Below are 11,064 nucleotides of genomic sequence, written 5' to 3' on the forward strand. Positions count from 1 at the left end.
GTGATGAAATTGGTTTCTGTCCATTAACTAGATTTATAGCAGCTCTTTCTGTTGGAAATGTAACTCTGGTTGTGAGTCATATAATAACATAAGATTACACAATTGACCACTTACTGACCCCAGTTCTACATCCAGCTGTCTGTGAGTTCTGACTCTCACCATCTGCATTCCAGACAAAAAACTTGAAAGGAAGAAAAATGGACTTAATTAATTGGTTGACATATTTTCTAGACTATTTCCTGGACAATTTGGTGGGGGATGTCAATCAGACGGATTAGGCTTGTTTTTCTGTTAGTCCTCTGCTGACAGTAGAAAATGATTAAAAGGCTTATGTGACAGTAAATCCATGTTGATATTATTAAGCTTTCATCATGGGCAGGATTTAAAGATCTAAATTGCTTATTAACTTAGTTTTTTATGGCTGTTCACCTATCAACACTTCAAATAAGTCAGATATCAGAGGCATATCCCCCCAGCCCACTGATTTAGATACCCTGATTCTGCTGGGGGAACATCCTTTCTACGATGGAGAAAAAGGCATCGACACAGACAGGATTACTGAGGAATGTGTCCAGGTCAAGGTAGACTCCCGTAATATGAACTTGGAATGTCCTTAAAAAGGACTTATAGGATTGTTAAAAGGACGCAGAGCCTAAAGTTTGCTGAGGGCTGGCTAAAGCTTCAGTTAGCAGACTAAAAACCTTTGGGGTTTTTTTCCACAACTGTTCCTCACAACATCAATAAGGAGTTTCTGATTCTTATACTTGTTCTACCTGAATAGTGGACCATGTAATACTTAGAGAAGAAACAAAACAATCGAATTTTGTATGAACCAAATAACAAAATAAAAGACTTCTAGAACATTGTTTTTTAGATTTTTTTAGATCAAAGTGAAAATGTTTGGCTAAAATGTGCAGCAGGTTGTTAAAGACAACCAAACAATGTCCAAAGACTTCAAAACACCAGATAAAGGACAGATGTGGAATGTGGATGATTTGGTCTTACCTAATGGCCAAGACCTTGAGAAGTCTACCATAATGTCCTCCTTGTCCATCATCCATGATCACATTGGCGATGTTTGGATTTTGTATGAGGGTTAAGCTGAGGTTTGCTATGCAGGTTACTCTTCATTGCTTCATGGTTGCAACATACGCTTTCTAAAGGTCATTGTGTCTTTTAGTTTCTAACAGATTCACCTTTCTTTTAGCATTATGCTATAACTGTTTGGGGCATTTGTTAGTTATGTGCTCTAAAATCCAATTAAAATCACTATTAGTCATTTCTTTACGGTCAAAACTGTCACATTTATGTCTGTTAACTGTACAGAAATTTTTTTTTTTAGGAATGATTCTGTTCTTGTTAACATTGGGACTGATAAAAGCTTGCCCAGTGAGCACTTCATTCAAATCTCATCCATGAATGGTATTATACTGGTACAATGGATTGATGGATAGTTTGTTTTATTGCTCAGATACATGTGTAGTTTAAACTGATTTATTGCCTGCCTGTCATTGACATTCTCATTTACTATTTCTGAATTACGTTGCAGAGTATATGAGTATATATCTTAGTAAATGATTAATTCATTAATTAATTTAGCTGCTGTGGCTCAGAGCTATTAAAATCCCAAGATTAGGGTGTCTATCATCTAATCCACAGTCCCATGTCTGAGTTCATGCTGCAGTCGATGGGTTGCTGGTTCGATTCTCACTCTGTCAGCCCATGTTGTTGTGTTCTTGGGCAAAACAATTCATTGCTGATTCGATGTCCACCTCTTGTCATTGCCTTGCCTCACATCTACATGGTAAGATTATTAAAGTAAATCAAGCATAAGTGACCTCCTTTCCTTTAAGATTTAGCATGTTATATTGCCAATTTGACAGCTAAAACCAAAGGTAGTCATTGTCAGCGAGCAGCTTTTTGCCCTCCAGCAGGGAGATGTTGCTTCTGTGATGTCACACTGCAGGGGGTCGATACAGTATTCCCCTTCTCTTAAAAGTCAATTCACTACACCATAAGCAACTAAATGTCAATTAACTGTCCATGTAAAATAAAAACAATGCCACAATCTACTAAAAGCTAAAGGCGATCAAACAATAATTAGTGCATAATTTCTTATTGGACAGGCAGTGGACATTCAACTGATTTATATAAATAAACCTTTTCAATAATAATCCAATTCATTGAGATGCAGACACTTGTTGAAATCCAGAGCATTCCTCCAATAAAAATTTGTGCCATCTATCAGAATTTTAATGGACATCTACATGTATAGAGCACTTCAAAAGATCCTACACTGGATTGTTAACCTGAACACACCATTACATAAAAATAAAAACACACCAACATAGACATGCATGTATGTCTTTTGTCTCAACATATAAATTCTTCATGTAAAGTTCTTCGATCACATCATCTGCTGTGAGGAATGACAGCAGAGCTGGGACAAAGCTCCCATTTCTGCTAAGTTTGATGGCAGTTCAGTAATGTATGGATACAATGAAAAACCCCACTAAACTCTTCTCAACACATGCATGTGTGCCTTATGTCAGTGATCTTCAGATGAAAAGTGAGCAAGACTTTCCTGCGACAGACCTGCTGAAGGCACAAAATCTGCCAAACGTACCCAGTCTCATTTACATTCATGGATGGCATAGTATTAGCATAGTAATAGAAAAAAGTGCTAAGAACTAACAGGAGATATTTGGCAGCTGATACTCAGGGCCCAATTACAAGCGTTCGCCAGCATTCTCCTTTACTCAGGGGCTTTCTCATCTCACAGCCCTGTGCTCTGCTCGGCGCTGCACAGTGGGCCTATCTTCAAACTGTCAGCCTGCTTAGAGCTCCAAAATGCTCTGCGTGTGTGTGTGTGTGTGTGTGGGCATGTGTGTGTGCGTGTGCATGCGCATTTAAAAACAGACCAGCTTTGCACTAATGAGGACAGGGACAGAGACAGCTAGAATCGTATGTGCTGCTTCTCCTCTGCCGCGCTGCTTGCAGGATGGAGAACGTAAATAAGCTCTCCATATTCTGACAAGGCAGTGGGCTGGAGGCTGCAGAGGAGCTGCAACGCAAACCTGACCTGGGATCAAAACCTGAAGTTACCCCGGGTCTTCTATTTAAACTGTTTCACAAACAGTATTCCTCACTGACCTGGAAGATGTTTGGAACACCAGTGCAGTGTGTTAATGGAAGAATGGCAGACCAATTAAAATACAATGATATGCAATGATAGATGCAAGAAGGAGCTGGGTTTAATCTGTAACATACAGTTTCCATGCATGTGTCGGATACTGTGGAGAAAGATGTATGTGAACCAGGTTTTTACATCCTTGTGGGGACAAATTTTTGCCTACAATATGGGGTTGTGGGGCCCAATCCTGGTCCCCATGAAGGGAAATTCTGTTTGTGGGATAAGGGTTAGGCTGTAGAAAATGAATGGAAGTCAATGTAACGTCCCCACAAGATCCGAAAACACGGCTGTGTGTGTGTGTGGATGTGTGGGTGTGTGTGTGTGTATGTCATTTCTGTCTCTGTGATGGCCCTATAATGAACTGGCACCAGTTAGGCTATTCCCTCCTGCTGCCCTATGAAAGCCTCCCCCATGTGAGCTTGGTGTAGAAAGTAGCTGGCTCAATGGTTTGCAACCATTTAAAGCATGATAGTCTGAAAATAATATACTTTAAGCATTGAACTGTTTATTAGATGCTTATATAGGCGTTGTGCACTGTCTATATATTAAATATTTAAAATGGGTCCACATCTAAACATAATTCAATCTATACACACATTTTCTTGCCAGACGTTTTGGGTCACCAAATCTTTTAGTTCTGTTGTTCATCCGGTTTCACACTAGTCTGGTAAAAACTAGAGATGCACCTATATTATTAATATCTGTAGCAGCCCAGATGCTGAAAAAAGTTCTAGATCAGATACTGGTGATGATGTGCCCGATCCATAAGGACAGATCTATTCAGTCAAATTCTATGTGCTCATGCTTTATACTTTATTTTACTTTGTATTTAGCATTTGTAATTGTATTTTCTGAACTAATGGAAAGAAGGTTTGTTGCCGTTTATTTTTACATGTTTGACCAAGGTAGTTAACCTATTTTTTTGTCAGATTCAGTTCTTTTATTATTTATTTTGCACTGGCTGTTATACTCCTAATAGCACTGACTGAACAAATTGCCAGTTTTGTGTTGTTTTTACACGTTTGACCAAGCTTGTGAAGTTAAGTGAACTGCACTGGCACTGGTGCGGTTATCAAATAAATTTGTAATTCAGTACATTTATGTCTGTAAAAACAAATAAACAAATAAAAAAAAAGCAAACATTTTTTTTTATTCAATTCTTATCAGTCAAAGCTAAACCTCAGATATCGGTATTGGCATGAGAGTTTGGACCCTCTGCTATTGGCAAGCAATTATGTGGAGAGAAACAAACCAGAATTGTACCTCTAATGAAACAAACATCATGGATTTTTCAACAAAAGTGTTTCCTGTACCAACCCAGCGCAGATGCATTAGCCAATTTGTTCTATAAATGAACTGATTTGGATTTCTACAAACAGAGTCTATAGAAATCACAGTAAATGTTTGATGAGCCCAATGTTGTTCTCTGGATTTCTTTAGATGATTGAACTGAAGCGTATAACTTCTGTATAACTTCAAGAATCCCATCATCTATGGCCTGAAGACTGGGTCATCATAAGAATATTACCAAGTATGAAAGCTCTGCCAGATAACAAGCCCTTACTGCACCAAAGGCAGCCTGCTTAAGAACTACTTTTGATATGAGACTGAAGCGCCCCAATTAGTAAGTTGAGAATTCCTCCTCCATTCATTGGTACCTGGCTTTAGATGGGGCTGTTGCTACATGAAGAAGTCAAAGGAGTGTGATGTCTTTTAACATATCACCTTGCTGTGGGGTAAGGTCCTCAGGGTAAGATCTTCTTCTTCTCCATCCCAATTTGGACAGCAAAAGGGGCCCTGCAGTCCTACTGAGGAGTGGGATGATAAGGTTCCCTGGGATAAAGGGAAAGAACAAAGAAAGAAACATCAATGGGCTGTAGGTTAATATCAGAACAGAGAACCAGTTGTTTTTACACACCATCACCTCAGGCTTTGGAACAAAAGATTGGTGAAATAAAGAAACAAAAAACTGCTTAAGCAACATTTAAAGATACATTCATGAAATGAAACTACCACTAAGGAGAAAAGTTTAGAATCCATTCAACTTCCATAGATTTTGATTGCCTTTAGCTCAAGTGTATCTCTGTATTAGGGTTCATCACTGGATCCACTTCACTCTGAAGGGATTGGTAGAGTTTCCTATGGCAAACTGAAAATGGAGTGACTGGAACATTGCCCGAATTAACAATGTGACAACATCTTGGAGCCTCCTGAGTAGTAATTGTGAGCGTTTTAACTTTGACTTTCTTATTGGATGTTGTAAAGTGAGACCTCTAGGGGTTACTACCTTTACAAAATTTTATTGTTAGCCTAACAGCGCAAGCTAATCCAAGTATAACAACATCCTTCATTTTAGTCTGAACACTAAACACTTCATACCCACATATTGTTGTATGAAGTAGGCCACACATTTTCCAACATTCCTTCTTTGCTATGTCCAACAAGACAAAAAAAAACATTTGGTCTTCCCCTAGTCAGTAGAGATTGCTGGGGTGATTAGGAACAGATCATATTTTATGTAGCACCGGGCCTGAACCACGCATATGTTTATAATTAGCCGGGAGACGAAGGTCCGGCTGCGGTCAGCTTGTGGGGAAGGAAATCATGAGTTCATGATCTTTAAGGGATTAAAGCTATTCCTCCAGAGCAGTGTGTAAGTATGTGAGCTGGAGAGAGGGAGAGAAGGGACATCCCATCTGTTTTATGATCACAGGGCTGTCTGCTTTTCGAGAGGTTTTCCAGGCGATGTTGCACCTCATCACAGCAGGTATTCATTTATAATGTGGGCTACAACTGCAGATCTACTTTCTACTGCCGGGCTATTGTACTGATGACAAGAAGTTCTGATGATGTTTTGCCTTGTAAAAAATTACTGAAGTCCTACAAACTTTTAAATAGCACATGTGGAGACCTTTTTAATCATTTGGGGTCTTTGTTGTAGTCATTCATAGCTTTTTTTTGCACTCTTTGTTTTCTCTAAATATCTCAGCTTGACAAGGCAATCATTTGAATGAAAAATGTTTTTTTTTTTTTTTTTAACCAGTCTTCAACGTAGTGGTGTAGCCCGTAATTGCTTTTCTGGAAGGCTTTTCAAATGTTTTAATGTTTATTTGTGGCTTCCACTGTTGCAAAAATTGGTGTACTTATATCAGAAACTGACAGAAGCAGCTCTGCCTGGTGAAAACCAGCCAATTGCTCCACACTTTGCTTCATCCAGAGGGTCTGGAACTTCAGGATTGTTTAATGGAGCTCCGGTCTGTTGAGGTAGAACTGGTTAAGCAGTCTGACTGGGTTTGATTTTAACTGAAGCACTGGTTGAAAACAAACTAGTTATGTTCTCATTTAAAATGTCTTCCACTGTTTATAGTGAAGGGTCTTGTATGTTGTTTCTATATTGTTTCTGTCTGTTGGTTAATTATTTCTTGTATAAATGTTTTCTTTTTTTGATGTTATTTTTGATGCAGTCCAACATTTCCTCATCCAGTTTATCGTGAAGAAATGTGTGATACACATGTTTTTGGAATATTTAAATCTCATTTGATTTTTTTTTTTTTTTTGGCTGTGTTCTGTTAACATATCTTACCTGAACTGCACAGTTCATTCAGTAGAGTTTGCCGTGTTTTATTTACAGCATCTCTGTGTTATTTTAGTGCATCAGATGAACAGCGTAATTTATGGAAAATCCAGAGAGTAAAAATAGGTTTGCTGGAAGCTGGCTGAAACCGGGTAACCTAGAAATGCTGAGAGTAATATGAAACCCTAATTAATGCCAACTCTTAATGATGAGCCAATATCACAGCTGCCTTTATATACCATGTTTTTTTGTGTGGATGTGACAAAAGCCTGGCCAAAGGCTTTCTTCTTTTACAGAATTTAAAGTCTTCCCAAATCCATCAAAGTTGAGATTAACTCAGATGATTAATTAATCCAATTACACTGAAAAATGGAATTCCTTTCGCGAGCACAGCACACACATGAAGGCACAAACATGGCTGCACTGCGCACAGCTCAGCTTACTGCTGGCTCTGAGGCTGCTGGTGGATTGGAGCCCCAATCCACCAGTTGTTTCCATTTTTCTTCCAGTACCCATGATGCATGTTGCAATTTCCACTTCAAACTGACCCAGTGGGTTGATTAATGGCAGCAAATGCGAGCCAAACATGTAATAAAAACCATGCGTGTACAAATGATCCTTGCTCAGATTGCATTTTCTGCTGCTAAGGTCTGTGAGAACACTGCTGGACAAATAGATAATTGAATATCTTTGTTTTTCAGATTTAAAAACATGCAGTAACTATTTGGGGGGGGAGGAGTCTCGAATTTCACTGAAACGAGTGCTGCCTGTGTTTGTGACATGGAGCTGCTTCGGCTGTGCACTGTTGAGCTAAAGCAGATGGAGAACAACACAGAGGCCCCAATGGCAAGCAAGGTCGGTTTGTGTTGCAGCCCTAAAGGTCTGAAAATACACAAAGCCCGAACTGACAGAGACTCAGAATACAGAGATACACCCAGAGGAGAGGGGGGGGGGGGGGGTGCAGACGATCATATTCCCATTTTCATGTGTTTTACTTTTTCCTGTTTCCAAAGGAGAGCTGCTTTAACTGGATGTGTTAGGCTTCCTGAGTCATATCTGTTTCACTGAAGTGAAAAGAGGATAAATTATCCTCTGAGAAAAAAGCCTCCAGTTCTGTTAATTATTGCTGTAGATTGATGCAAAACTGCTTAAGAAGGGCGACAATCTTGAGTGCAGGGGGTGAAAATAGGTCAGTTGATGTTGATTTTTACAAAAGTGAATATATTTGATTAATTCATGTTTTCAGTGAGTACAGTGCCTAAAAAAGTATTCATCCCAGAAGTTTCACCATTATTTTGCTTTTACAAATCAAGATGATAAAATTTGGCTTTAAAAAACAAACTCATGTAATGTCAATGTGAAAACAATTGCTTCAAAACAATCACAAATTATTAATTTTGTTTTACATAAAACACTAATGCATCTAAAAAAAAATTTTTTTTTAAATATTGCATGAAAATGCAATATTTCTTGCCGGTCATTTCAGAAAGTGAAGCTCATGTAAATAGTGTAATACATTCCAAGCCTTTGTTTTTTGTAATGTTGATGAACATGATTTACAGATAATGAAAACCCCAAACATTCAGGGTGTCAGAAAATCAGAATACTGCGAAAAATGTCATTTAATTTTAAACAACTGTAAAGGTTTCCTGAGTCTTTAAACGCCTCTTACTCTGGGTCAGTCGGCTACACTATCATGAGGAAGACTGCTGACTGGACAGATGTCCAGGAGACAGTTTTGGCACCCTTCACCAGGAGGATAAGCCACAAAAGGCCACAGCTGAAGAAGCTGCTTGTCCATAGAGTTCTGTAGAGATAATATGCTTTCCTGAAAGCATATTAACAGAAAAGTAAGTGGAAGGAAGAAGTGTGGTAGGAAAAGGTGCACCAGCAACAGAGAGAACCACTGGTCTCTCCTGAACAAGAGACAACACCAGAGGCATCTGACCCAGGCCAAGGAGAAAAAGAACTGGTCTGTTGCTCGGTGGTCCAGAGTCTTATTTTCAGATGAAAATAAATTCTGCATTTCATTTGGTTCCAGGGTCTGGAGCGAGAGGAAAGAGGATCGGAATTCACCTGGCTTGAAGTTTTGTTGTGTGAAGTTTCCACACAGTGATTATTTGGGTCGCCATGTGAAGTGCTGGTTTTAGTCCACTGGGTTTTCTGAAGCCTACAGTCAATGCAGCCATTCAGCAGGACATTTTAGAACTCTTCATCCTTCTGGAGATGCCGGTTTTATTTTCTAGTAGATCCCAGTACTGGCCCACACTGGAAAAGGTACCAACAGCTGGCTCAGTGGCCATGGTGATCCTATTCTTGATTGGCCAGCAGACTACCTTGACCTTCAACCCCAAAAAGACAATCTGTGGGCTGTTGTCAAGGAAGATGAGAGACTCTAGACCCAACAAAGCAGATGACCTGAAGTGACCTGGGCTTCCATTGCAGCTTCACAGCACCACAGGCTGATGGCCTCTATGCCACACTGACTGAAACAGAACTCTGTGAACAAGCATCTTCTTCAGCTGTGGCCTTTTGTGGCTTATCCTCCTGGTGAAGAGTGTCCATGACTGTCTGTTGGACATCTGTCCAGTCAGCAGTCTTCCTCATGATAGTGTAGCCGACTGACCCAGAGTGAAAAACATTTAGAGGCTCAGGAAACCTTTGCAGCTGTTTTAAAATAAGTGACATTTTTCACAGTATTCTGATTTTCTGAGACTCTGAATGTTTTCTCATTATCTGTACCCATAGTCATCAAAATGACAAGAAACAAAAGATTGGAGTATATTACTCTGTGTAATGATGCTGTGTCATAAATGAGTTTCACTTTCTGAGATGACTGGCAAGATTCTAAGAATCGGAAATAATAGTGACAAAAGTATGAAATTTGAAATGGAGTCACTTCAAACGTCCAGAGTAACGTACACTACACTTACCTAAGTAAGTGTAGTGTACGTTACTCTGGTCTGTAAGATCTTAAGAGGAAGCTTTGGAAAAAAGAACAGTGAACTAAGAAGAGGTTTCATATGAGTTCATCATCACCCTGACAACCTTCACATATTTCTGAATTGTTACCCACCCACTGTTCTTTCTCCTTGTGGGCACATGTATCTATTCTACATGCCAACACCCAAATCTGGGACTGGGTCTGGCAGGCAGACGCAACTGCAATCTGATAAATATTCAATGATAATATAAGAGAAAAATAAATTTTCTATCCAAAATCAAGGCTAACAGTCTTGGGGTTCACAATCTACGAATTCAGTTTTATGTTGTAAACTAGACTCCAGTGTAGCTCCTCAGTAATTACCAGGCAAGCACAGCGATGGTGGTGCTGCAGGATTAATGTGCCAAGTGCCTTGTGTGCAAAGCTCCCCACATCGTTGTCTTGTTTCTGCCTCTGTCTGAATGCAGTGTAGCACTCTGATGATTGCTGCTGTGTTCTGCAGTATGTGTGTGTGTGTGTGTGTGTGTGTGTGTGTGTGTGTGTGTGTGTGTGTGTGTGTGTGTGTGTGTGTGAGAGGGGGGGGGGGGGTTCGTGTGTGTGTGTGCTTGAAAGAGACTGGGAGATATTCCAATGGTGAGAAAAAGGCAGAGCTCATACTTCAAAGGTGTGTCAGGGCATGCAGCGCTCAGCCAGCCCGGTGTAGATGCCAGCTCTGTATGACCATGTAAATTACATGACAAGTATCCGAGTGCTGTGTTATCCACCTCTAATCTCTTTGCTTACACATTCACATTTTTCACTCCCGCACGTCTTTGGTCTTGCAGGTTTTTTCAAACAAAAACAGCCGCTCTAACTCATTAAAGTGCATTTTATTCCCTTCCCACGTCTCTTCCCCTCCGTGGCCGTCCCATTGGTGTATTGTGTTTCTCCCAGCTTGCCAGCTGTCAAATCCAAGCCAAAGCCTCACCCCACCTCTTACTTTACCCCTCCTCTCCAGCTCTTTCTCCTCATTGGCCGTCTGTCTTCCACACCTTTGTGGCGCTCGCCTCCTCAGCTCTCTGAAGCCAGATCCTCTCTCTGGGGCTGAGCTGTCAAGGTGAACTGAGCCCTGTAGCTGCTCTTCTTTCTGCCTCAGAAACATAGAAGTTCTCTTTACAACTGTAAAGTTCAGGAATTTGATTACTGAAATGGTATAATAGCTTTGCATTCAATGAGGAGGTCAGCTTAATGTTTTTTTTTTTTTTTTTTTTTACATAATTTTATCTACTTACAAACTTTGACAAACTCATTGTGACTGTTACGTCTCGTATAAACAGTACATGACCAGATCAGGTCAAATGTATTCCCTGTCAT

The sequence above is a fragment of the Xiphophorus maculatus genome, chromosome 3, assembly GCF_002775205.1.
Source record: "Xiphophorus maculatus strain JP 163 A chromosome 3, X_maculatus-5.0-male, whole genome shotgun sequence".
Classification (NCBI taxonomy): domain Eukaryota; kingdom Metazoa; phylum Chordata; class Actinopteri; order Cyprinodontiformes; family Poeciliidae; genus Xiphophorus; species Xiphophorus maculatus.